The following is an 18,517-nucleotide window of genomic DNA, read 5'->3' as shown; positions in this document are numbered from 1 at the left end:
TTGATCGAGCCGTACCGTTCCTGATTTGTCTCGCGCCTTCAGACCCGCCTTCATGCTTCGACAAGAAGCAAAATATAAAGCAATCATTCCGACGGAGCTAAATTACTACAGGATAAAGAACGAATAGGAAATTTGGATTTCGAAACAAAAAAAAATTGGGGTGCAACACGAGGACTTCACAGGGGGTCACCCATTCTAGTACTACTCTCGCCTAAGCACGCTTAACTTCGGAGTTCTGATGGGATCCGGTGCATTAATGCTGGTATGATCGCACCCGCCATTTTCCTTTCGCTTTATTCCTTTAAACTACCCAGTCCTGCGAAGCAGTGTGGCTTTTCTAGACCGAAATTCATTTTAAGCGTCAATTCAAGCATTTTCCTCTTATCCTTTTATTTATTTACTTTATATTTCTTTTTGTTATTGATTTGCACCTTATTTTTTTCCCTCATCCCGCAATTCTAAATTATCATGAAATCAATCCTTCACGCTTGCGGTGATACATTTGCGCCGACAAATTTGAGCGACGATCCGGGCTTTGATCGAGCCGTACCGTTCCTGATTTGTCTCGCGCCTTCAGACCCGCTTCATGCTTCGACAAGAATCAAAATATAAAGCAATCGTTCCGACGGAGCTAAATTACTACAGGATAAAGAACGAATAGGAAATTTGGATTTCGAAACAAAAAAGAGAGGGGTGCAACACGAGGACTTCCCAGGGGGTCACCCATCCTAGTACTACTCTCGCCCAAGCACGCTTAACTTCGGAGTTCTGATGGGATCCGGTGCACTAGTGCTAGTATGATCGCACCCGCCATGTTCCTTTCGCTTTATTCTTTTAAACCACCCCGTGCTGCGAAACAGTGTGGCTTTTCTAGACCGAAATTTATTTTAAGCTTCAATTCAAGCATTTTCCTCTTATCCTTTTATTTATTTACTTTATATTTTTTTTTTGTTATTGATTTGCAACCTATTTTTTTCCCTCATCCCGCAACTCCAAATTATCATGAAATCAATCCTTCACGCTTGCGGTGATACATTTGCGCCGACAAATTTGAGCGACGATCCGGGCTTTGATCGAGCAATACCGTTCCTGATTTGTCCCGCGCCTTCAGACCCGCCTTCATGCTTCGACAAGAAGCAAAATATAAAGCAATCGTTCCGACGGAGCTAAATTACTACAGGATAAAGAACGAATAGGAAATTTGGATTTCGAAACAAAAAAAAGAGGGGTGCAACACGAGGACTTCCCAGGGGGTCACCCATCCTAGTACTACTCTCGCCTAAGCACGCTTAACTTCGGAGTTATGATGGGATCCGGTGCATTAATGCTGGTATGATCGCACCCGCCATTTTCCTTTCGTTTTATTCCTTTAAACTACCCAGTCCTGAAAAGCAGTGTGGCTTTTCTAGACCGAAATTCATTTTAAGCGTCAATACAAGCATTTTCCTCTTATCCTTTTATTTATTTACTTTATATTTTTTTTGTTATTGATTTGCACCTTATTTTTTTCCCTCATCCCGCAACTCTAAATTATCATGAAATCAATCCTTCATGCTTGCGGTGATACATTTGCGCCCACAAATTTGAGCGACGATCCGGGCTTTGATCGAACCGTACCGTTCCTGATTTGTCTCGCGCCTTCAGACCCCCCTTCATGCTTCGACAAGAAGCAAAATATAAAGCAATCGTTCCGACGGAGCTAAATTACTACAGGATAAAGAACGAATAGGAAATTTGGATTTCGAAACAAAAATGAGAGTGCAACACGAGAACTTCCCAGGGGGTCACCCATCCTAGTACTACTCTCGCCCAAGCACGCTTAACTTCGGAGTTCTGATGGGATCCGGTGCATTAGTGCTGGTATGATCGCACCCGCCATGTTCCTTTCGCTTTATTCTTTTAAAATACCCCGTCCCGCGAAGCAGTGTGGCTTTTCTAGACCGAAATTAATTTTAAGCGTCAATTCAAGCATTTTCCTCTTATCCTTTTATTTATTTACTTTATATTTCTTTTTGTTATTGATTTGCACCTTATTTTTTTCCCTCATCCCGCAATTCTAAATTATCATGAAATCAATCCTTCACGCTTGCGGTGATACATTTGCGCCGACAAATTTGAGCGACGATCCGGGCTTTGATCGAGCCGTACCGTTCCTGATTTGTCTCGCGCCTTCAGACCCGCTTCATGCTTCGACAAGAATCAAAATATAAAGCAATCGTTCCGACGGAGCTAAATTACTACAGGATAAAGAACGAATAGGAAATTTGGATTTCGAAACAAAAAAGAGAGGGGTGCAACACGAGGACTTCCCAGGGGGTCACCCATCCTAGTACTACTCTCGCCCAAGCACGCTTAACTTCGGAGTTCTGATGGGATCCGGTGCACTAGTGCTAGTATGATCGCACCCGCCATGTTCCTTTCGCTTTATTCTTTTAAACCACCCCGTGCTGCGAAACAGTGTGGCTTTTCTAGACCGAAATTCATTTTAAGCTTCAATTCAAGCATTTTCCTCTTATCCTTTTATTTATTTACTTTATATTTTTTTTTTGTTATTGATTTGCAACCTATTTTTTTCCCTCATCCCGCAACTCCAAATTATCATGAAATCAATCCTTCACGCTTGCGGTGATACATTTGCGCCGACAAATTTGAGCGACGATCCGGGCTTTGATCGAGCAATACCGTTCCTGATTTGTCCCGCGCCTTCAGACCCGCCTTCATGCTTCGACAAGAAGCAAAATATAAAGCAATCGTTCCGACGGAGCTAAATTACTACAGGATAAAGAACGAATAGGAAATTTGGATTTCGAAACAAAAAAAAGAGGGGTGCAACACGAGGACTTCCCAGGGGGTCACCCATCCTAGTACTACTCTCGCCTAAGCACGCTTAACTTCGGAGTTATGATGGGATCCGGTGCATTAATGCTGGTATGATCGCACCCGCCATTTTCCTTTCGTTTTATTCCTTTAAACTACCCAGTCCTGAAAAGCAGTGTGGCTTTTCTAGACCGAAATTCATTTTAAGCGTCAATACAAGCATTTTCCTCTTATCCTTTTATTTATTTACTTTATATTTTTTTTGTTATTGATTTGCACCTTATTTTTTTCCCTCATCCCGCAACTCTAAATTATCATGAAATCAATCTTTCACGCTTGCGGTGATACATTTGCGCCGACAAATTTGAGCGACGATCCGGGCTTTGATCGAGCCGTACCGTTCCTGATTTGTCTCGCGCCTTCAGACCCGCCTTCATGCTTCGACAAGAAGCAAAATATAAAGCAATCGTTCCGACGGAGCTAAATTACTACAGGATAAAGAACGAATAGGAAATTTGGATTTCGAAACAAAAAAGAGAGGGGTGCAACACGAGGACTTCCCAGGGGGTCACCCATCCTAGTACTATTCTCGCCCAAACACGCTTAACTTCGGAGTTCTGATGGGATCCGGTGCATTAGTGCTGGTACGATCGCACCCACCATGTTCCTTTCGCTTTATTTTTTTAAACCACCCCGTGCTGCGAAACAGTGTGGCTTTTCTAGACCGAAATTCATTTTAAGCTTCGATTCAAGCATTTTCCTCTTATCCTTTTATTTATTTACTTTATATTTTTTTTGTTATTGATATGCACCTTATTTTTTTCCCTCATCCCGCAACTCTAAATTATCATGAAATCAATCCTTCACGCTTGCGGTGATACATTTGCGCCCACAAATTTGAGCGACGATCCGGGCTTTGATCGAGCCGTACCGTTCCTGATTTGTCTCGCGCCTTCAGACCCGCCTTCATGCTTCGACAAGAAGCAAAATATAAAGCAATCATTCCGACGGAGCTAAATTACTACAGGATAAAGAACGAATAGGAAATTTGGATTTCGAAACAAAAAAAAATTGGGGTGCAACACGAGGACTTCACAGGGGGTCACCCATTCTAGTACTACTCTCGCCTAAGCACGCTTAACTTCGGAGTTCTGATGGGATCCGGTGCATTAATGCTGGTATGATCGCACCCGCCATTTTCCTTTCGCTTTATTCCTTTAAACTACCCAGTCCTGCGAAGCAGTGTGGCTTTTCTAGACCGAAATTCATTTTAAGCGTCAATTCAAGCATTTTCCTCTTATCCTTTTATTTATTTACTTTATATTTCTTTTTGTTATTGATTTGCACCTTATTTTTTTCCCTCATCCCGCAATTCTAAATTATCATGAAATCAATCCTTCACGCTTGCGGTGATACATTTGCGCCGACAAATTTGAGCGACGATCCGGGCTTTGATCGAGCCGTACCGTTCCTGATTTGTCTCGCGCCTTCAGACCCGCTTCATGCTTCGACAAGAATCAAAATATAAAGCAATCGTTCCGACGGAGCTAAATTACTACAGGATAAAGAACGAATAGGAAATTTGGATTTCGAAACAAAAAAGAGAGGGGTGCAACACGAGGACTTCCCAGGGGGTCACCCATCCTAGTACTACTCTCGCCCAAGCACGCTTAACTTCGGAGTTCTGATGGGATCCGGTGCACTAGTGCTAGTATGATCGCACCCGCCATGTTCCTTTCGCTTTATTCTTTTAAACCACCCCGTGCTGCGAAACAGTGTGGCTTTTCTAGACCGAAATTCATTTTAAGCTTCAATTCAAGCATTTTCCTCTTATCCTTTTATTTATTTACTTTATATTTTTTTTTTGTTATTGATTTGCAACCTATTTTTTTCCCTCATCCCGCAACTCCAAATTATCATGAAATCAATCCTTCACGCTTGCGGTGATACATTTGCGCCGACAAATTTGAGCGACGATCCGGGCTTTGATCGAGCAATACCGTTCCTGATTTGTCCCGCGCCTTCAGACCCGCCTTCATGCTTCGACAAGAAGCAAAATATAAAGCAATCGTTCCGACGGAGCTAAATTACTACAGGATAAAGAACGAATAGGAAATTTGGATTTCGAAACAAAAAAAAGAGGGGTGCAACACGAGGACTTCCCAGGGGGTCACCCATCCTAGTACTACTCTCGCCTAAGCACGCTTAACTTCGGAGTTATGATGGGATCCGGTGCATTAATGCTGGTATGATCGCACCCGCCATTTTCCTTTCGTTTTATTCCTTTAAACTACCCAGTCCTGAAAAGCAGTGTGGCTTTTCTAGACCGAAATTCATTTTAAGCGTCAATACAAGCATTTTCCTCTTATCCTTTTATTTATTTACTTTATATTTTTTTTGTTATTGATTTGCACCTTATTTTTTTCCCTCATCCCGCAACTCTAAATTATCATGAAATCAATCTTTCACGCTTGCGGTGATACATTTGCGCCGACAAATTTGAGCGACGATCCGGGCTTTGATCGAGCCGTACCGTTCCTGATTTGTCTCGCGCCTTCAGACCCGCCTTCATGCTTCGACAAGAAGCAAAATATAAAGCAATCGTTCCGACGGAGCTAAATTACTACAGGATAAAGAACGAATAGGAAATTTGGATTTCGAAACAAAAAAAAGAGGGGTGCAACACGAGGACTTCCCAGGGGGTCACCCATCCTAGTACTACTCTCGCCTAAGCACGCTTAACTTCGGAGTTATGATGGGATCCGGTGCATTAATGCTGGTATGATCGCACCCGCCATTTTCCTTTCGTTTTATTCCTTTAAACTACCCAGTCCTGAAAAGCAGTGTGGCTTTTCTAGACCGAAATTCATTTTAAGCGTCAATACAAGCATTTTCCTCTTATCCTTTTATTTATTTACTTTATATTTTTTTTGTTATTGATTTGCACCTTATTTTTTTCCCTCATCCCGCAACTCTAAATTATCATGAAATCAATCCTTCACGCTTGCGGTGATACATTTGCGCCCACAAATTTGAGCGACGATCCGGGCTTTGATCGAACCGTACCGTTCCTGATTTGTCTCGCGCCTTCAGACCCGCCTTCATGCTTCGACAAGAAGCAAAATATAAAGCAATCGTTCCGACGGAGCTAAATTACTACAGGATAAAGAACGAATAGGAAATTTGGATTTCGAAACAAAAATGAGAGTGCAACACGAGGACTTCCCAGGGGGTCACCCATCCTAGTACTACTCTCGCCCAAGCACGCTTAACTTCGGAGTTCTGATGGGATCCGGTGCATTAGTGCTGGTATGATCGCACCCGCCATGTTCCTTTCGCTTTATTCTTTTAAAATACCCCGTCCTGCGAAGCAGTGTGGCTTTTCTAGACCGAAATTAATTTTAAGCGTCAATTCAAGCATTTTCCTCTTATCCTTTTATTTATTTACTTTATATTTCTTTTTGTTATTGATTTGCACCTTATTTTTTTCCCTCATCCCGCAATTCTAAATTATCATGAAATCAATCCTTCACGCTTGCGGTGATACATTTGCGCCGACAAATTTGAGCGACGATCCGGGCTTTGATCGAGCCGTACCGTTCCTGATTTGTCTCGCGCCTTCAGACCCGCCTTCATGCTTCGACAAGAAGCAAAATATAAAGCAATCGTTCCGACGGAGCTAAATTACTACAGGATAAAGAACGAATAGGAAATTTGGATTTCGAAACAAAAAAAATTGGGGTGCAACACGAGGACTTCCCAGGGGGTCACCCATTCTAGTACTACTCTCGCCTAAGCACGCTTAACTTCGGAGTTCTGATGGGATCCGGTGCATTAATGCTGGTATGATCGCACCCGCCATTTTCCTTTCGTTTTATTCCTTTAAACTACCCAGTCCTGAAAAGCAGTGTGGCTTTTCTAGACCGAAATTCATTTTAAGCGTCAATACAAGCATTTTCCTCTTATCCTTTTATTTATTTACTTTATATTTTTTTTGTTATTGATTTGCACCTTATTTTTTTCCCTCATCCCGCAACTCTAAATTATCATGAAATCAATCTTTCACGCTTGCGGTGATACATTTGCGCCGACAAATTTGAGCGACGATCCGGGCTTTGATCGAGCCGTACCGTTCCTGATTTGTCTCGCGCCTTCAGACCCGCCTTCATGCTTCGACAAGAAGCAAAATATAAAGCAATCGTTCCGACGGAGCTAAATTACTACAGGATAAAGAACGAATAGGAAATTTGGATTTCGAAACAAAAAAGAGAGGGGTGCAACACGAGGACTTCCCAGGGGGTCACCCATCCTAGTACTATTCTCGCCCAAACACGCTTAACTTCGGAGTTCTGATGGGATCCGGTGCATTAGTGCTGGTATGATCGCACCCGCCATGTTCCTTTCGCTTTATTTTTTTAAACCACCCCGTGCTGCGAAACAGTGTGGCTTTTCTAGACCGAAATTCATTTTAAGCTTCGATTCAAGCATTTTCCTCTTATCCTTTTATTTATTTACTTTATATTTTTTTTGTTATTGATATGCACCTTATTTTTTTCCCTCATCCCGCAACTCTAAATTATCATGAAATCAATCCTTCACGCTTGCGGTGATACATTTGCGCCGACAAATTTGAGCGACGATCCGGGCTTTGATCGAGCCGTACCGTTCCTGATTTGTCTCGCGCCTTCAGACCCGCCTTCATGCTTCGACAAGAAGCAAAATATAAAGCAATCATTCCGACGGAGCTAAATTACTACAGGATAAAGAACGAATAGGAAATTTGGATTTCGAAACAAAAAAAAATTGGGGTGCAACACGAGGACTTCCCAGGGGGTCACCCATTCTAGTACTACTCTCGCCTAAGCACGCTTAACTTCGGAGTTCTGATGGGATCCGGTGCATTAATGCTGGTATGATCGCACCCGCCATTTTCCTTTCGCTTTATTCCTTTAAACTACCCAGTCCTGCGAAGCAGTGTGGCTTTTCTAGACCGAAATTCATTTTAAGCGTCAATTCAAGCATTTTCCTCTTATCCTTTTATTTATTTACTTTATATTTTTTTTGTTATTGATTTGCACCTTATTTTTTTCCCTCATCCCGCAACTCTAAATTATCATGAAATCAATCCTTCATGCTTGCGGTGATACATTTGCGCCCACAAATTTGAGCGACGATCCGGGCTTTGATCGAACAGTACCGTTCCTGATTTGTCTCGCGCCTTCAGACCCCCCTTCATGCTTCGACAAGAAGCAAAATATAAAGCAATCGTTCCGACGGAGCTAAATTACTACAGGATAAAGAACGAATAGGAAATTTGGATTTCGAAACAAAAAAGAGAGGGGTGCAACACGAGGACTTCCCAGGGGGTCACCCATCCAAGTACTATTCTCGCCCAAACACGCTTAACTTCGGAGTTCTGATGGGATCCGGTGCATTAGTGCTGGTATGATCGCACCCGCAATGTTCCTTTCGCTTTATTCTTTTAAAATACCCCGTCCTGCGAAGCAGTGTGGCTTTTCTAGACCGAAATGAATTTTAAGCATCAATTCTAGCATTTTCCTCTTATCATTTTATTTATTTACTTTATATTTTTTTTGTTATTGATATGCACCTTATTTTTTTCCCTCATCCCGCAACTCTAAATTATCATGAAATCAATCATTCACGCTTGCGGTGATACATTTGCGCCCACAAATTTGAGCGACGATCCGGGCTTTGATCGAGCCGTACCGTTCCTGATTTGTCTCGCGCCTTCAGACCCGCCTTCATGCTTCGACAAGAAGCAAAATATAAAGCAATCATTCCGACGGAGCTAAATTACTACAGGATAAAGAACGAATAGGAAATTTGGATTTCGAAACAAAAAAGAGAGGGGTGCAACACGAGGACTTCCCAGGGGGTCACCCATCCTAGTACTATTCTCGCCCAAACACGCTTAACTTCGGAGTTCTGATGGGATCCGGTGCATTAGTGCTGGTATGATCGCACCCGCCATGTTCCTTTCGCTTTATTCTTTTAAACCACCCCGTGCTGCGAAACAGTGTGGCTTTTCTAGACCGAAATTCATTTTAAGCTTCGATTCAAGCATTTTCCTCTTATCCTTTTATTTATTTACTTTATATTTTTTTTGTTATTAATATGCACCTTATTTTTTTCCCTCATCCCGCAACTCAAAATTATCATGAAATCAATCCATCACGCTTGCGGTGATACATTTGCGCCCACAAATTTGAGCGACGATCCGGGCTTTGATCGAACCGTACCGTTCCTGATTTGTCTCGCGCCTTCAGACCCGCCTTCATGCTTCGACAAGAAGCAAAATATAAAGCAATCGTTCCGACGGAGCTAAATTACTACAGGATAAAGAACGAATAGGAAATTTGGATTTCGAAACAAAAATGAGAGTGCAACACGAGGACTTCCCAGGGGGTCACCCATCCTAGTACTACTCTCGCCCAAGCACGCTTAACTTCGGAGTTCTGATGGGATCCGGTGCATTAGTGCTGGTATGATCGCACCCGCCATGTTCCTTTCGCTTTATTCTTTTAAAATACCCCGTCCTGCGAAGCAGTGTGGCTTTTCTAGACCGAAATTAATTTTAAGCGTCAATTCAAGCATTTTCCTCTTATCCTTTTATTTATTTACTTTATATTTCTTTTTGTTATTGATTTGCACCTTATTTTTTTCCCTCATCCCGCAATTCTAAATTATCATGAAATCAATCCTTCACGCTTGCGGTGATACATTTGCGCCGACAAATTTGAGCGACGATCCGGGCTTTGATCGAGCCGTACCGTTCCTGATTTGTCTCGCGCCTTCAGACCCGCCTTCATGCTTCGACAAGAAGCAAAATATAAAGCAATCGTTCCGACGGAGCTAAATTACTACAGGATAAAGAACGAATAGGAAATTTGGATTTCGAAACAAAAAAAATTGGGGTGCAACACGAGGACTTCCCAGGGGGTCACCCATTCTAGTACTACTCTCGCCTAAGCACGCTTAACTTCGGAGTTCTGATGGGATCCGGTGCATTAATGCTGGTATGATCGCACCCGCCATTTTCCTTTCGTTTTATTCCTTTAAACTACCCAGTCCTGAAAAGCAGTGTGGCTTTTCTAGACCGAAATTCATTTTAAGCGTCAATACAAGCATTTTCCTCTTATCCTTTTATTTATTTACTTTATATTTTTTTTGTTATTGATTTGCACCTTATTTTTTTCCCTCATCCCGCAACTCTAAATTATCATGAAATCAATCTTTCACGCTTGCGGTGATACATTTGCGCCGACAAATTTGAGCGACGATCCGGGCTTTGATCGAGCCGTACCGTTCCTGATTTGTCTCGCGCCTTCAGACCCGCCTTCATGCTTCGACAAGAAGCAAAATATAAAGCAATCGTTCCGACGGAGCTAAATTACTACAGGATAAAGAACGAATAGGAAATTTGGATTTCGAAACAAAAAAGAGAGGGGTGCAACACGAGGACTTCCCAGGGGGTCACCCATCCTAGTACTATTCTCGCCCAAACACGCTTAACTTCGGAGTTCTGATGGGATCCGGTGCATTAATGCTGGTATGATCGCACCCGCCATTTTCCTTTCGCTTTATTCCTTTAAACTACCCAGTCCTGCGAAGCAGTGTGGCTTTTCTAGACCGAAATTCATTTTAAGCGTCAATTCAAGCATTTTCCTCTTATCCTTTTATTTATTTACTTTATATTTTTTTTGTTATTGATATGCACCTTATTTTTTTCCCTCATCCCGCAACTCTAAATTATCATGAAATCAATCCTTCACGCTTGCGGTGATACATTTGCGCCCACAGATTTGAGCGACGATCCGGGCTTTGATCGAGCCGTACCGTTCCTGATTTGTCTCGCGCCTTCAGACCCGCCTTCATGCTTCGACAAGAAGCAAAATATAAAGCAATCATTCCGACGGAGCTAAATTACTACAGGATAAAGAACGAATAGGAAATTTGGATTTCGAAACAAAAAAAAATTGGGGTGCAACACGAGGACTTCACAGGGGGTCACCCATTCTAGTACTCTCGCCTAAGCACGCTTAACTTCGGAGTTCTGATGGGATCCGGTGCATTAATGCTGGTATGATCGCACCCGCCATTTTCCTTTCGCTTTATTCCTTTAAACTACCCAGTCCTGCGAAGCAGTGTGGCTTTTCTAGACCGAAATTCATTTTAAGCGTCAATTCAAGCATTTTCCTCTTATCCTTTTATTTATTTACTTTATATTTTTTTTGTTATTGATTTGCACCTTATTTTTTTCCCTCATCCCGCAACTCTAAATTATCATGAAATCAATCCTTCATTCTTGCGGTGATACATTTGCGCCCACAAATTTGAGCGACGATCCGGGCTTTGATCGAACCGTACCGTTCCTGATTTGTCTCGCGCCTTCAGACCCCCCTTCATGCTTCGACAAGAAGCAAAATATAAAGCAATCGTTCCGACGGAGCTAAATTACTACAGGATAAAGAACGAATAGGAAATTTGGATTTCGAAACAAAAAAGAGAGGGGTGCAACACGAGGACTTCCCAGGGGGTCACCCATCCTAGTACTATTCTCGCCCAAACACGCTTAACTTCGGAGTTCTGATGGGATCCGGTGCATTAGTGCTGGTATGATCGCACCCGCAATGTTCCTTTCGCTTTATTCTTTTAAAATACCCCGTCCTGCGAAGCAGTGTGGCTTTTCCAGACCGAAATGAATTTTAAGCATCAATTCTAGCATTTTCCTCTTATCATTTTATTTATTTACTTTATATTTTTTTTGTTATTGATATGCACCTTATTTTTTTCCCTCATCCCGCAACTCTAAATTATCATGAAATCAATCATTCACGCTTGCGGTGATACATTTGCGCCCACAAATTTGAGCGACGATCCGGGCTTTGATCGAGCCGTACTGTTCCTGATTTGTCTCGCGCCTTCAGACCCGCCTTCATGCTTCGACAAGAAGCAAAATATAAAGCAATCATTCCGACGGAGCTAAATTACTACAGGATAAAGAACGAATAGGAAATTTGGATTTCGAAACAAAAAAGAGAGGGGTGCAACACGAGGACTTCCCAGGGGGTCACCCATCCTAGTACTATTCTCGCCCAAACACGCTTAACTTCGGAGTTCTGATGGGATCCGGTGCATTAGTGCTGGTATGATCGCACCCGCCATGTTCCTTTCGCTTTATTCTTTTAAACCACCCCGTGCTGCGAAACAGTGTGGCTTTTCTAGACCGAAATTCATTTTAAGCTTCGATTCAAGCATTTTCCTCTTATCCTTTTATTTATTTACTTTATATTTTTTTTGTTATTAATATGCACCTTATTTTTTTCCCTCATCCCGCAACTCTAAATTATCATGAAATCAATCCTTCACGCTTGCGGTGATACATTTGCGCCCACAAATTTGAGCGACGATCCGGGCTTTGATCGAACCGTACCGTTCCTGATTTGTCTCGCGCCTTCAGACCCGCCTTCATGCTTCGACAAGAAGCAAAATATAAAGCAATCGTTCCGACGGAGCTAAATTACTACAGGATAAAGAACGAATAGGAAATTTGGATTTCGAAACAAAAATGAGAGTGCAACACGAGGACTTCCCAGGGGGTCACCCATCCTAGTACTACTCTCGCCCAAGCACGCTTAACTTCGGAGTTCTGATGGGATCCGGTGCACTAGTGCTGGTATGATCGCACCCGCCATGTTCCTTTCGCTTTATTCTTTTAAACCACCCCGTGCTGCGAAACAGTGTGGCTTTTCTAGACCGAAATTCATTTTAAGCTTCAATTCAAGCATTTTCCTCTTATCCTTTTATTTATTTACTTTATATTTTTTTTTGTTATTGATTTGCACACTATTTTTTTCCCTCATCCCGCAACTCTAAATTATCATGAAATCAATCCTTCACGCTTGCGGTGATACATTTGCGCCGACAAATTTGAGCGACGATCCGGGCTTTGATCGAGCACTACCGTTCCTGATTTGTCTCGCGCCTTCAGACCCGCCTTCATGCTTCGACAAGAAGCAAAATATAAAGCAATCGTTCCGACGGAGCTAAATTACTACAGGATAAAGAACGAATAGGAAATTTGGATTTCGAAACAAAAAAAAATTGGGGTGCAACACGAGGACTTCCCAGGGGGTCACCCATTCTAGTACTACTCTCGCCTAAGCACGCTTAACTTCGGAGTTCTGATGGGATCCGGTGCATTAATGCTGGTATGATCGCACCCGCCATTTTCCTTTCGCTTTATTCCTTTAAACTACCCAGTCCTGCGAAGCAGTGTGGCTTTTCTAGACCGAAATTCATTTTAAGCGTCAATTCAAGCATTTTCCTCTTATCCTTTTATTTATTTACTTTATATTTTTTTTGTTATTGATTTGCACCTTATTTTTTTCCCTCATCCCGCAACTCTAAATTATCATGAAATCAATCCTTCATGCTTGCGGTGATACATTTGCGCCCACAAATTTGAGCGACGATCCGGGCTTTGATCGAACCGTACCGTTCCTGATTTGTCTCGCGCCTTCAGACCCCCCTTCATGCTTCGACAAGAAGCAAAATATAAAGCAATCGTTCCGACGGAGCTAAATTACTACAGGATAAAGAACGAATAGGAAATTTGGATTTCGAAACAAAAATGAGAGTGCAACACGAGGACTTCCCAGGGGGTCACCCATCCTAGTACTACTCTCGCCCAAGCACGCTTAACTTCGGAGTTCTGATGGGATCCGGTGCATTAGTGCTGGTATGATCGCACCCGCCATGTTCCTTTCGCTTTATTCTTTTAAAATACCCCGTCCTGCGAAGCAGTGTGGCTTTTCTAGACCGAAATTAATTTTAAGCGTCAATTCAAGCATTTTCCTCTTATCCTTTTATTTATTTACTTTATATTTCTTTTTGTTATTGATTTGCACCTTATTTTTTTCCCTCATCCCGCAATTCTAAATTATCATGAAATCAATCCTTCACGCTTGCGGTGATACATTTGCGCCGACAAATTTGAGCGACGATCCGGGCTTTGATCGAGCCGTACCGTTCCTGATTTGTCTCGCGCCTTCAGACCCGCTTCATGCTTCGACAAGAATCAAAATATAAAGCAATCGTTCCGACGGAGCTAAATTACTACAGGATAAAGAACGAATAGGAAATTTGAATTTCGAAACAAAAAAGAGAGGGGTGCAACACGAGGACTTCCCAGGGGGTCACCCATCCTAGTACTACTCTCGCCCAAGCACGCTTAACTTCGGAGTTCTGATGGGATCCGGTGCACTAGTGCTAGTATGATCGCACCCGCCATGTTCCTTTCGCTTTATTCTTTTAAACCACCCCGTGCTGCGAAACAGTGTGGCTTTTCTAGACCGAAATTCATTTTAAGCTTCAATTCAAGCATTTTCCTCTTATCCTTTTATTTATTTACTTTATATTTTTTTTTGTTATTGATTTGCAACCTATTTTTTTCCCTCATCCCGCAACTCCAAATTATCATGAAATCAATCCTTCACGCTTGCGGTGATACATTTGCGCCGACAAATTTGAGCGACGATCCGGGCTTTGATCGAGCAATACCGTTCCTGATTTGTCCCGCGCCTTCAGACCCGCCTTCATGCTTCGACAAGAAGCAAAATATAAAGCAATCGTTCCGACGGAGCTAAATTACTACAGGATAAAGAACGAATAGGAAATTTGGATTTCGAAACAAAAAAAAGAGGGGTGCAACACGAGGACTTCCCAGGGGGTCACCCATCCTAGTACTACTCTCGCCTAAGCACGCTTAACTTCGGAGTTATGATGGGATCCGGTGCATTAATGCTGGTATGATCGCACCCGCCATTTTCCTTTCGTTTTATTCCTTTAAACTACCCAGTCCTGAAAAGCAGTGTGGCTTTTCTAGACCGAAATTCATTTTAAGCGTCAATACAAGCATTTTCCTCTTATCCTTTTATTTATTTACTTTATATTTTTTTTGTTATTGATTTGCACCTTATTTTTTTCCCTCATCCCGCAACTCTAAATTATCATGAAATCAATCTTTCACGCTTGCGGTGATACATTTGCGCCGACAAATTTGAGCGACGATCCGGGCTTTGATCGAGCCGTACCGTTCCTGATTTGTCTCGCGCCTTCAGACCCGCCTTCATGCTTCGACAAGAAGCAAAATATAAAGCAATCGTTCCGACGGAGCTAAATTACTACAGGATAAAGAACGAATAGGAAATTTGGATTTCGAAACAAAAAAGAGAGGGGTGCAACACGAGGACTTCCCAGGGGGTCACCCATCCTAGTACTATTCTCGCCCAAACACGCTTAACTTCGGAGTTCTGATGGGATCCGGTGCATTAGTGCTGGTATGATCGCACCCGCCATGTTCCTTTCGCTTTATTTTTTTAAACCACCCCGTGCTGCGAAACAGTGTGGCTTTTCTAGACCGAAATTCATTTTAAGCTTCGATTCAAGCATTTTCCTCTTATCCTTTTATTTATTTACTTTATATTTTTTTTGTTATTGATATGCACCTTATTTTTTTCCCTCATCCCGCAACTCTAAATTATCATGAAATCAATCCTTCACGCTTGCGGTGATACATTTGCGCCCACAAATTTGAGCGACGATCCGGGCTTTGATCGAGCCGTACCGTTCCTGATTTGTCTCGCGCCTTCAGACCCGCCTTCATGCTTCGACAAGAAGCAAAATATAAAGCAATCATTCCGACGGAGCTAAATTACTACAGGATAAAGAACGAATAGGAAATTTGGATTTCGAAACAAAAAAAAATTGGGGTGCAACACGAGGACTTCCCAGGGGGTCACCCATTCTAGTACTACTCTCGCCTAAGCACGCTTAACTTCGGAGTTCTGATGGGATCCGGTGCATTAATGCTGGTATGATCGCACCCGCCATTTTCCTTTCGCTTTATTCCTTTAAACTACCCAGTCCTGCGAAGCAGTGTGGCTTTTCTAGACCGAAATTCATTTTAAGCGTCAATTCAAGCATTTTCCTCTTATCCTTTTATTTATTTACTTTATATTTTTTTTGTTATTGATTTGCACCTTATTTTTTTCCCTCATCCCGCAACTCTAAATTATCATGAAATCAATCCTTCATGCTTGCGGTGATACATTTGCGCCCACAAATTTGAGCGACGATCCGGGCTTTGATCGAACAGTACCGTTCCTGATTTGTCTCGCGCCTTCAGACCCCCCTTCATGCTTCGACAAGAAGCAAAATATAAAGCAATCGTTCCGACGGAGCTAAATTACTACAGGATAAAGAACGAATAGGAAATTTGGATTTCGAAACAAAAAAGAGAGGGGTGCAACACGAGGACTTCCCAGGGGGTCACCCATCCAAGTACTATTCTCGCCCAAACACGCTTAACTTCGGAGTTCTGATGGGATCCGGTGCATTAGTGCTGGTATGATCGCACCCGCAATGTTCCTTTCGCTTTATTCTTTTAAAATACCCCGTCCTGCGAAGCAGTGTGGCTTTTCTAGACCGAAATGAATTTTAAGCATCAATTCTAGCATTTTCCTCTTATCATTTTATTTATTTACTTTATATTTTTTTTGTTATTGATATGCACCTTATTTTTTTCCCTCATCCCGCAACTCTAAATTATCATGAAATCAATCATTCACGCTTGCGGTGATACATTTGCGCCCACAAATTTGAGCGACGATCCGGGCTTTGATCGAGCCGTACCGTTCCTGATTTGTCTCGCGCCTTCAGACCCGCCTTCATGCTTCGACAAGAAGCAAAATATAAAGCAATCATTCCGACGGAGCTAAATTACTACAGGATAAAGAACGAATAGGAAATTTGGATTTCGAAACAAAAAAGAGAGGGGTGCAACACGAGGACTTCCCAGGGGGTCACCCATCCTAGTACTATTCTCGCCCAAACACGCTTAACTTCGGAGTTCTGATGGGATCCGGTGCATTAGTGCTGGTATGATCGCACCCGCCATGTTCCTTTCGCTTTATTCTTTTAAACCACCCCGTGCTGCGAAACAGTGTGGCTTTTCTAGACCGAAATTCATTTTAAGCTTCGATTCAAGCATTTTCCTCTTATCCTTTTATTTATTTACTTTATATTTTTTTTGTTATTAATATGCACCTTATTTTTTTCCCTCATCCCGCAACTCTAAATTATCATAAAATCAATCCTTCACGCTTGCGGTGATACATTTGCGCCCACAAATTTGAGCGACGATCCGGGCTTTGATCGAACCGTACCGTTCCTGATTTGTCTCGCGCCTTCAGACCCGCCTTCATGCTTCGACAAGAAGCAAAATATAAAGCAATCGTTCCGACGGAGCTAAATTACTACAGGATAAAGAACGAATAGGAAATTTGGATTTCGAAACAAAAATGAGAGTGCAACACGAGGACTTCCCAGGGGGTCACCCATCCTAGTACTACTCTCGCCCAAGCACGCTTAACTTCGGAGTTCTGATGGGATCCGGTGCATTAGTGCTGGTATGATCGCACCCGCCATGTTCCTTTCGCTTTATTCTTTTAAAATACCCCGTCCTGCGAAGCAGTGTGGCTTTTCTAGACCGAAATTAATTTTAAGCGTCAATTCAAGCATTTTCCTCTTATCCTTTTATTTATTTACTTTATATTTCTTTTTGTTATTGATTTGCACCTTATTTTTTTCCCTCATCCCGCAATTCTAAATTATCATGAAATCAATCCTTCACGCTTGCGGTGATACATTTGCGCCGACAAATTTGAGCGACGATCCGGGCTTTGATCGAGCCGTACCGTTCCTGATTTGTCTCGCGCCTTCAGACCCGCCTTCATGCTTCGACAAGAAGCAAAATATAAAGCAATCGTTCCGACGGAGCTAAATTACTACAGGATAAAGAACGAATAGGAAATTTGGATTTCGAAACAAAAAAAATTGGGGTGCAACACGAGGACTTCCCAGGGGGTCACCCATTCTAGTACTACTCTCGCCTAAGCACGCTTAACTTCGGAGTTCTGATGGGATCCGGTGCATTAATGCTGGTATGATCGCACCCGCCATTTTCCTTTCGTTTTATTCCTTTAAACTACCCAGTCCTGAAAAGCAGTGTGGCTTTTCTAGACCGAAATTCATTTTAAGCGTCAATACAAGCATTTTCCTCTTATCCTTTTATTTATTTACTTTATATTTTTTTTGTTATTGATTTGCACCTTATTTTTTTCCCTCATCCCGCAACTCTAAATTATCATGAAATCAATCTTTCACGCTTGCGGTGATACATTTGCGCCGACAAATTTGAGCGACGATCCGGGCTTTGATCGAGCCGTACCGTTCCTGATTTGTCTCGCGCCTTCAGACCCGCCTTCATGCTTCGACAAGAAGCAAAATATAAAGCAATCGTTCCGACGGAGCTAAATTACTACAGGATAAAGAACGAATAGGAAATTTGGATTTCGAAACAAAAAAGAGAGGGGTGCAACACGAGGACTTCCCAGGGGGTCACCCATCCTAGTACTATTCTCGCCCAAACACGCTTAACTTCGGAGTTCTGATGGGATCCGGTGCATTAGTGCTGGTATGATCGCACCCGCCATGTTCCTTTCGCTTTATTTTTTTAAACCACCCCGTGCTGCGAAACAGTGTGGCTTTTCTAGACCGAAATTCATTTTAAGCTTCGATTCAAGCATTTTCCTCTTATCCTTTTATTTATTTA

The 18,517-nt window shown here is 42.3% G+C and overlaps 35 non-coding genes across 35 annotated transcripts; all 35 read right to left on the bottom strand.

The window, feature by feature from the left end:
* Positions 1–157: 157 nt before the first annotated feature.
* Positions 158–276, bottom strand: LOC140032077 (5S ribosomal RNA). The gene has a single exon (XR_011836003.1). It is a non-coding gene; the product is annotated as a 5S ribosomal RNA (ribosomal RNA).
* A 414-nt stretch (positions 277–690) lies between these two features.
* On the bottom strand, positions 691–809 carry LOC140031218 (5S ribosomal RNA). The gene has a single exon (XR_011835139.1). It is a non-coding gene; the product is annotated as a 5S ribosomal RNA (ribosomal RNA).
* Positions 810–1,225: 416 nt separating this feature from the next.
* Positions 1,226–1,344, bottom strand: LOC140032375 (5S ribosomal RNA). The gene has a single exon (XR_011836301.1). It is a non-coding gene; the product is annotated as a 5S ribosomal RNA (ribosomal RNA).
* A 411-nt stretch (positions 1,345–1,755) lies between these two features.
* LOC140029822 (5S ribosomal RNA) lies at positions 1,756–1,874 on the bottom strand. The gene has a single exon (XR_011833737.1). It is a non-coding gene; the product is annotated as a 5S ribosomal RNA (ribosomal RNA).
* A 414-nt stretch (positions 1,875–2,288) lies between these two features.
* Positions 2,289–2,407, bottom strand: LOC140031217 (5S ribosomal RNA). The gene has a single exon (XR_011835138.1). It is a non-coding gene; the product is annotated as a 5S ribosomal RNA (ribosomal RNA).
* Positions 2,408–2,823: 416 nt separating this feature from the next.
* LOC140032374 (5S ribosomal RNA) lies at positions 2,824–2,942 on the bottom strand. Its single transcript, XR_011836300.1, has one exon. It is a non-coding gene; the product is annotated as a 5S ribosomal RNA (ribosomal RNA).
* Positions 2,943–3,356: 414 nt separating this feature from the next.
* LOC140031534 (5S ribosomal RNA) lies at positions 3,357–3,475 on the bottom strand. Its single transcript, XR_011835456.1, has one exon. It is a non-coding gene; the product is annotated as a 5S ribosomal RNA (ribosomal RNA).
* Positions 3,476–3,890: 415 nt separating this feature from the next.
* LOC140032076 (5S ribosomal RNA) lies at positions 3,891–4,009 on the bottom strand. Its single transcript, XR_011836002.1, has one exon. It is a non-coding gene; the product is annotated as a 5S ribosomal RNA (ribosomal RNA).
* Positions 4,010–4,423: 414 nt separating this feature from the next.
* Positions 4,424–4,542, bottom strand: LOC140031216 (5S ribosomal RNA). The gene has a single exon (XR_011835137.1). It is a non-coding gene; the product is annotated as a 5S ribosomal RNA (ribosomal RNA).
* Positions 4,543–4,958: 416 nt separating this feature from the next.
* Positions 4,959–5,077, bottom strand: LOC140032373 (5S ribosomal RNA). The gene has a single exon (XR_011836299.1). It is a non-coding gene; the product is annotated as a 5S ribosomal RNA (ribosomal RNA).
* A 414-nt stretch (positions 5,078–5,491) lies between these two features.
* LOC140032372 (5S ribosomal RNA) lies at positions 5,492–5,610 on the bottom strand. Its single transcript, XR_011836298.1, has one exon. It is a non-coding gene; the product is annotated as a 5S ribosomal RNA (ribosomal RNA).
* Positions 5,611–6,021: 411 nt separating this feature from the next.
* LOC140029944 (5S ribosomal RNA) lies at positions 6,022–6,140 on the bottom strand. The gene has a single exon (XR_011833859.1). It is a non-coding gene; the product is annotated as a 5S ribosomal RNA (ribosomal RNA).
* A 415-nt stretch (positions 6,141–6,555) lies between these two features.
* Positions 6,556–6,674, bottom strand: LOC140031631 (5S ribosomal RNA). The gene has a single exon (XR_011835553.1). It is a non-coding gene; the product is annotated as a 5S ribosomal RNA (ribosomal RNA).
* Positions 6,675–7,088: 414 nt separating this feature from the next.
* On the bottom strand, positions 7,089–7,207 carry LOC140030975 (5S ribosomal RNA). Its single transcript, XR_011834895.1, has one exon. It is a non-coding gene; the product is annotated as a 5S ribosomal RNA (ribosomal RNA).
* Positions 7,208–7,622: 415 nt separating this feature from the next.
* LOC140031630 (5S ribosomal RNA) lies at positions 7,623–7,741 on the bottom strand. Its single transcript, XR_011835552.1, has one exon. It is a non-coding gene; the product is annotated as a 5S ribosomal RNA (ribosomal RNA).
* Positions 7,742–8,155: 414 nt separating this feature from the next.
* Positions 8,156–8,274, bottom strand: LOC140031151 (5S ribosomal RNA). Its single transcript, XR_011835072.1, has one exon. It is a non-coding gene; the product is annotated as a 5S ribosomal RNA (ribosomal RNA).
* A 414-nt stretch (positions 8,275–8,688) lies between these two features.
* Positions 8,689–8,807, bottom strand: LOC140030974 (5S ribosomal RNA). Its single transcript, XR_011834894.1, has one exon. It is a non-coding gene; the product is annotated as a 5S ribosomal RNA (ribosomal RNA).
* Positions 8,808–9,218: 411 nt separating this feature from the next.
* Positions 9,219–9,337, bottom strand: LOC140029943 (5S ribosomal RNA). Its single transcript, XR_011833858.1, has one exon. It is a non-coding gene; the product is annotated as a 5S ribosomal RNA (ribosomal RNA).
* A 415-nt stretch (positions 9,338–9,752) lies between these two features.
* LOC140031629 (5S ribosomal RNA) lies at positions 9,753–9,871 on the bottom strand. The gene has a single exon (XR_011835551.1). It is a non-coding gene; the product is annotated as a 5S ribosomal RNA (ribosomal RNA).
* Positions 9,872–10,285: 414 nt separating this feature from the next.
* LOC140031431 (5S ribosomal RNA) lies at positions 10,286–10,404 on the bottom strand. The gene has a single exon (XR_011835352.1). It is a non-coding gene; the product is annotated as a 5S ribosomal RNA (ribosomal RNA).
* Positions 10,405–10,819: 415 nt separating this feature from the next.
* Positions 10,820–10,935, bottom strand: LOC140023296 (5S ribosomal RNA). The gene has a single exon (XR_011827266.1). It is a non-coding gene; the product is annotated as a 5S ribosomal RNA (ribosomal RNA).
* A 414-nt stretch (positions 10,936–11,349) lies between these two features.
* LOC140030973 (5S ribosomal RNA) lies at positions 11,350–11,468 on the bottom strand. Its single transcript, XR_011834893.1, has one exon. It is a non-coding gene; the product is annotated as a 5S ribosomal RNA (ribosomal RNA).
* A 414-nt stretch (positions 11,469–11,882) lies between these two features.
* LOC140030972 (5S ribosomal RNA) lies at positions 11,883–12,001 on the bottom strand. Its single transcript, XR_011834892.1, has one exon. It is a non-coding gene; the product is annotated as a 5S ribosomal RNA (ribosomal RNA).
* A 411-nt stretch (positions 12,002–12,412) lies between these two features.
* LOC140030820 (5S ribosomal RNA) lies at positions 12,413–12,531 on the bottom strand. The gene has a single exon (XR_011834739.1). It is a non-coding gene; the product is annotated as a 5S ribosomal RNA (ribosomal RNA).
* A 416-nt stretch (positions 12,532–12,947) lies between these two features.
* On the bottom strand, positions 12,948–13,066 carry LOC140031628 (5S ribosomal RNA). Its single transcript, XR_011835550.1, has one exon. It is a non-coding gene; the product is annotated as a 5S ribosomal RNA (ribosomal RNA).
* A 411-nt stretch (positions 13,067–13,477) lies between these two features.
* On the bottom strand, positions 13,478–13,596 carry LOC140029942 (5S ribosomal RNA). Its single transcript, XR_011833857.1, has one exon. It is a non-coding gene; the product is annotated as a 5S ribosomal RNA (ribosomal RNA).
* Positions 13,597–14,010: 414 nt separating this feature from the next.
* LOC140031215 (5S ribosomal RNA) lies at positions 14,011–14,129 on the bottom strand. Its single transcript, XR_011835136.1, has one exon. It is a non-coding gene; the product is annotated as a 5S ribosomal RNA (ribosomal RNA).
* A 415-nt stretch (positions 14,130–14,544) lies between these two features.
* LOC140032370 (5S ribosomal RNA) lies at positions 14,545–14,663 on the bottom strand. The gene has a single exon (XR_011836296.1). It is a non-coding gene; the product is annotated as a 5S ribosomal RNA (ribosomal RNA).
* Positions 14,664–15,077: 414 nt separating this feature from the next.
* LOC140030971 (5S ribosomal RNA) lies at positions 15,078–15,196 on the bottom strand. Its single transcript, XR_011834891.1, has one exon. It is a non-coding gene; the product is annotated as a 5S ribosomal RNA (ribosomal RNA).
* A 415-nt stretch (positions 15,197–15,611) lies between these two features.
* Positions 15,612–15,730, bottom strand: LOC140031626 (5S ribosomal RNA). The gene has a single exon (XR_011835548.1). It is a non-coding gene; the product is annotated as a 5S ribosomal RNA (ribosomal RNA).
* Positions 15,731–16,144: 414 nt separating this feature from the next.
* LOC140031150 (5S ribosomal RNA) lies at positions 16,145–16,263 on the bottom strand. Its single transcript, XR_011835071.1, has one exon. It is a non-coding gene; the product is annotated as a 5S ribosomal RNA (ribosomal RNA).
* A 414-nt stretch (positions 16,264–16,677) lies between these two features.
* On the bottom strand, positions 16,678–16,796 carry LOC140030970 (5S ribosomal RNA). The gene has a single exon (XR_011834890.1). It is a non-coding gene; the product is annotated as a 5S ribosomal RNA (ribosomal RNA).
* A 411-nt stretch (positions 16,797–17,207) lies between these two features.
* LOC140029941 (5S ribosomal RNA) lies at positions 17,208–17,326 on the bottom strand. The gene has a single exon (XR_011833856.1). It is a non-coding gene; the product is annotated as a 5S ribosomal RNA (ribosomal RNA).
* Positions 17,327–17,741: 415 nt separating this feature from the next.
* On the bottom strand, positions 17,742–17,860 carry LOC140031625 (5S ribosomal RNA). Its single transcript, XR_011835547.1, has one exon. It is a non-coding gene; the product is annotated as a 5S ribosomal RNA (ribosomal RNA).
* Positions 17,861–18,274: 414 nt separating this feature from the next.
* Positions 18,275–18,393, bottom strand: LOC140030969 (5S ribosomal RNA). The gene has a single exon (XR_011834889.1). It is a non-coding gene; the product is annotated as a 5S ribosomal RNA (ribosomal RNA).
* Positions 18,394–18,517: the final 124 nt, after the last annotated feature.

Source organism: Coffea arabica, chromosome 11e, assembly GCF_036785885.1.
Source record: "Coffea arabica cultivar ET-39 chromosome 11e, Coffea Arabica ET-39 HiFi, whole genome shotgun sequence".
NCBI lineage: Eukaryota > Viridiplantae > Streptophyta > Magnoliopsida > Gentianales > Rubiaceae > Coffea > Coffea arabica.
This window is presented reverse-complemented; position numbering and strand designations above follow the sequence as displayed.